Raw genomic sequence first — 5,372 nt, forward strand, 5'->3', positions numbered from 1 at the left:
ACCCGGGTTAGTTAGGGTCATACCTGGACCAGGGTTAGTTAGGGTCATACCTGGACCAGGGTTAGTTAGGGTCATACCTCCAACGGGGTTAGTTAGGGTCATACCCGGGGTTAGTTAGGGTCATACCTGGACCCGGGTTAGTTAGGGTCATAACTGGACCCCGGTTGAGTTAGGGTCATAACTGGACCCGGGTTAGTTAGGGTCGGAGATGCCTGGACCAGGGGTTAGTTAGGGTCGTACCTGGACCGGGGTTAGTTAGGGTCAACTGGACCGGGGTTAGTTAGGGTCACCTGGACCGGGTTAGTTAGGGTCATACCTGGACCCGGGTTAGTTAGGGTCATACCTGGACCCGGGTTAGTTAGGGTCATACCTGGACCAGGGCCAGCAGCAGTTTGGCGAAGTCTCCTGAGGTGTCTCCAGCCACGTCCTTCTCCAGATCCTTCTTGAACACTGAGGAGATACATTTACATCATTTAGCAGACGCTCTTATCCAGAGCCACTTACAAATTGGTGCATTCACCTTATAGCCAGTGGGATAACCACTTCACAATTATTATTTTTTTTTTTTGGGTGGGAAGGGGATTGATTAGATATACTTCAGATACATTCATATTACAGCGACAACAGATACATTCAGCTACATCATCATTTTCCCACAAGCCTAAAACTCGGTGTTGTCTAAAGATGTAACGTGGTACTAGGTAACATAGTCCTGCTGATGGTGGTTGGACCTCCTGCTGATGGTGGTTGGACCTCCTGCTGATGGCAGCTTTCAGACATAGACATAGAATTCTAACATCAGAAATTATAATGCAGGGTGGGTTCAGACTCACGTTCCTTGTAGACCGTCTTAATCTCAGCCAGTTCTGAGGAGCTGCGAGAACAGACAATCTCTATCAGCACCTCCTCGTCCGTTCCTAGACCCTGAAGATAACAGGTATGTTATTACATTACCAGAACATTTATACTATAAAGGTCAGGATTATATTACAATGTCTGTTTTATCCAGTGCGGCCATTGTCCCACCCAACTGCACTGTGGACATTACCAGGAGAGGAGCAGTACATACCACGACACAGCGCTCACATGATTTAAAAGGGTTAGTTACTGTGGACATGCTACCAGGAGAGAGGACAGTACAGGTTTGGTTATTGATTGAAAGGGAGTGTCCTGTACCTATAATGGATCCTTTGATCTCGGAGGGCATCCTTTACTGAGCTGTACTCTTCATCCAGACCTAAGAGATCACAGTCTCCAGAGACCCAGACAGAGCCCCCTTCAGGGCTGTCATCAGATCCTACAGGAGAGAAACACAGAGCATGTTCATTAGATACAGGACAGTTAGAGTGACAGAACAGAAGAGACATGTGACTGTTAGAGTGACAGAACAGAAGAGACAGAACATGTTAGAGTGACAGAACAGAAGAGACAGAACATGTTAGAGTGACAGAACAGACAGAACATGTTAGAGTGACAGAACAGAACAGACAGAACATGTTAGAGTGACAGAACATGTTAGAGTGACAGAGCAGACAGAACATGTTAGTGACATAACATGTTAGAGTGACAGAACATGTTAGAGTGACAGAACAGAAGAGACAGAACATGTGAGTGACAGAACAGAAGAGACAGAACATGTTAGTGACCAGAAACTTTCAGAAGAGACAGAACATGTTAGTGACAGAACAGAAGAGACAGAACATGTTAGGTGACAGAACAGAAGAGACAGAACATGTTAGTGTGACAGAACCAGAAGAGACAGAACATGTTAGTGACAGAACAGAAGAGATAAGAACATGTTAGAGTGACAGAACAGAAGAGACAGAACATGTTAGGGACAGAACAGAAGAGACAGAACATGTGAGAGGACTAGAACAGAAGAGACAGAACATGTGAGAGGGACAGAACAGAAGAGACAGAACATGTTAGTGACAGAACAGAAGAGACAGAACATGCTAGAGTAACAGAACAGAAGAGACAGAACATGTTAGTGACAGAACAGAAGAGACAGAACATGTGAGAGTAACAGAACAGAAGAGACAGAACATGTTAGTGACAGAACAGAAGAGACAGAACATGCTAGAGTGACAGAACAGAAGAGACAGAACATGTGAGAGTGACAGAACAGAAGAGACAGAACATGTTAGAGTGACAGAACAGAAGAGACAGAACATGTGAGAGTGACAGAACAGAAGAGACAGAACATGTTAGTGACAGAACAGAAGAGACAGAACATGCTAGAGTAACAGAACAGAAGAGACAGAACATGTGAGAGTAACAGAACAGAAGAGACAGAACATGTTAGTGACAGAACAGAAGAGACAGAACATGTTAGTGACAGAACAGAAGAGACAGAACATGCTAGAGTAACAGAACAGAAGACACAGAACATGTTAGTGACAGAACAGAAGAGACAGAACATGCTAGAGTAACAGAACAGAAGAGACAGAACATGTTAGTGACAGAACAGAAGAGACAGAACATGTTAGAGACAGAACAGAAGAGACAGAACATGTTAAAGTGACAGAACAGAAGAGACAGTACATGTTAGTGACAGAACAGAAGAGACCAGAACATGTTAGTGACAGAACAGAAGAGACAGAGCATGTTAGGATAGAACAGAAGAGACCAGAACATGTGAGAGGACAGAACAGGAAGAGACAGAACATGTGAGTGACAGAACAGAAGAGACAGAACATGTTAGTGACGAGAACAGAAGACAGGAACATGTTTAGTGACAGAAACAGAAGAGACAGAACATGTTAGTGACAACAGAAGAGACAGAACATGTTAGTGACAGAACAGAAAGAGACAGGAACATGTTAGTGAGACAGGTTAGAAGAGTCAGAACATGTTAGCTGACAGAACAGAAGAGACAGAACATGTTGGTGACAGAACAGAAGAGACAGAACATGTTAGGTGACAGAACAGAAGAGACAGAACATGTTAGTGACAGAACAGAAGAGACAAGAAATGTTAGTGACAGAACAGGAAGAGACAGAACATGTTAGTGACAGAACAGAAGAGACAGAACATGTTAGTGACAGAACAGAAGGAGACAGAACATGTTAGTGACAGAACAGAAGAGACAGAACATGTTAGTGACAGAACACAGAAGAGACAGAACATGTTAGTGACAGAACAGAAGAGACAGATCCCTCCTTCACAGGTGTCATGACAGTTCACGTGACATTAGATCCTTTTTCAGTGAAGGGTCATCTGATTGGTTGAGCCAGTTTGACCCTAGTTTATCTGATTGGTTGAGTCAGTTGACCTTGGTTTGGTCTGATTAGTTGATCTAGTGGACCCTGGTTGATCTGATTGGTTGAGTCATTTGACCTGTACCTTTTTGGCTCTCCTCTCATGTTAACTTGCGATCTCTCTCCCCTCTGGCTGTAGGTCCTCCTTGGTCAGAACATTGATGATGAGTCGCTTCATCCAATTCTGAGGTGACATCCCAGATACACATAACATCAGATCATTCAGGAATAACTGGACATTGTTCACAGATAACGAGACATTGTTCACTGAATAAAAATTATATCAGTAAATCTGAATAGAAATGTTGCTTGATGATGTGAAGTCTTCAGTGGTTAGGCATTAAATGATAGTGAACTGGCTATCCATTGCCACTCTCAAGTAACGTTCAGTTACATCTTCCAGTTTGTAGGGAACTAGCTTGTCTAGATGCCACTAACTGGTGATAGAGGCTGCTGCCAGTACTTCGAGATAAGGACATATTGCCTTGGGAACATTCCCAGTTCAGTCAGGAAGCTGACTCACAAATACCACAGACTGTTGCCACATGGATGCTTTTTACCCGCCAGGGCCAATACCCGCCTCTAACCCAGCCAGGATTAAACCCAGACTCCCAACAAGCCAGGATTAAAACCCAGACAGGGCCAAACCCAGACTTTCTAACCAAGCCAGGATTAAACCCAGACTCAACCCTAGCCAGGATTAAACCCGGCCTCCCTAACCCAGCCAGGATTAAACCCAGCCAGGATTAAAACCCAGCCTCTAACTCCAGCCGAGGATTAAACTCAGCCAGGATTAAACCCAGCCAGGATTAAGCAGCCGAGATTAAACCCAGCCAGGATCAAACCCAGCCAGGATCAAACCCAGGCCAGGATTAAACCCAGCCAGGATTAAACCCCAGCCCAGGATTAAACCCAGCCAGGATTAAACCCAGCTGTACAGCAGAACAAACAGACGTGTTATTCTTCATCTTATAATAGTCTCTCTTTACCAGCCGTCTTGATAGCCGTCTCTATTGGCTGCATCTTTGTGTCTGGATCGGAAGTCAGGGGCAGGAACGATAGTTGGGTATTTGGGCTCATAGGACTGGAGATTCAGAAAACATAATTACCATGAAGATTGATGGCCACTGTTACGTTGTAGTGGGTGTGTGGTGAGGAGTAGTAGTAGTAGTAGAGGGGGGGTGTGAGAGTAGTAGTAGTAGTAGTAGGGTAGTTACTATAGTGTAATTTTCTTACTGGAGTTTAACACCAACATTGAAACATCAACTAGCAATGCTACTTACCCCCACATTAAGAGACAGTTGTCCCAGGAAACTTGTGATACCAGCAGTTGACCAGAGGGGAGAAGGTTATGTGTAGAGGGGGATGAAGTGTTGACTGTCCTGTAGAAGGTGTGGGGGGATGAAGTTTGACTGTCCTGTGAGTAGGTGTTGATTGTTTAGAGCCTGGTTGAGAACCAAGTTTAATCTCACAGTATCACCCACACCTTCACTGGGAGTTGGGTAACTAGAGACGATCCAAAGGTCTTATTGGTTCTTCTCAGGAGATTATTACATTCTTCTACTGACTGCAGCGTCTCTCTGAACCAATCATCTTTCTGTTGATATTCAAGGGAATGTAAGCCCACTCTGTCTTTTTATCAAGTATGATAATTAGCTTGAGTAACACAGTTTATCTCACATATTCCTAACCCATCTGGCAGACAAACCAGCCTAGACACATCCTTGGTTGAAAAACACTAACTAGCACAGAGGGAACCTAACCCCTAACACTCCCTAACCTAACTAAACTTTCAACCCTCTGTCCTATCACTACACCTGCCTAATTTTCTGCCCTATTTCCCCAACCTACTTTCTAACCTAACTCCTAACACTCACACCCGAAACCCCACACCCTAACCCTGCACAACAACAACCAACCTAACCTACTGCACACTAGCACCCCTCACCCCTAACCCTAGCACCCCCCCTACTACTAACCCCCACACTCTAGACCCCTACACCCTAACCCTGCAACCCACACCTAACCCCTACTACTGGCACACCCTAACCCAACATGCTGGCCACACTGCGCCACCCCCTACAACCTGACTTTACACCTAACTCTTTCGCC

General features: G+C 44.8%; 1 pseudogene; it reads right to left on the reverse strand.

The window, feature by feature from the left end:
* Positions 1 to 327: 327 nt before the first annotated feature.
* Positions 328 to 3,456, reverse strand: LOC123485711 (annotated as a pseudogene).
* Between the last annotated feature and the right edge of the window lie 1,916 nt (positions 3,457 to 5,372).

Source organism: Coregonus clupeaformis, unplaced genomic scaffold (assembly GCF_020615455.1).
Source record: "Coregonus clupeaformis isolate EN_2021a unplaced genomic scaffold, ASM2061545v1 scaf0809, whole genome shotgun sequence".
NCBI lineage: Eukaryota > Metazoa > Chordata > Actinopteri > Salmoniformes > Salmonidae > Coregonus > Coregonus clupeaformis.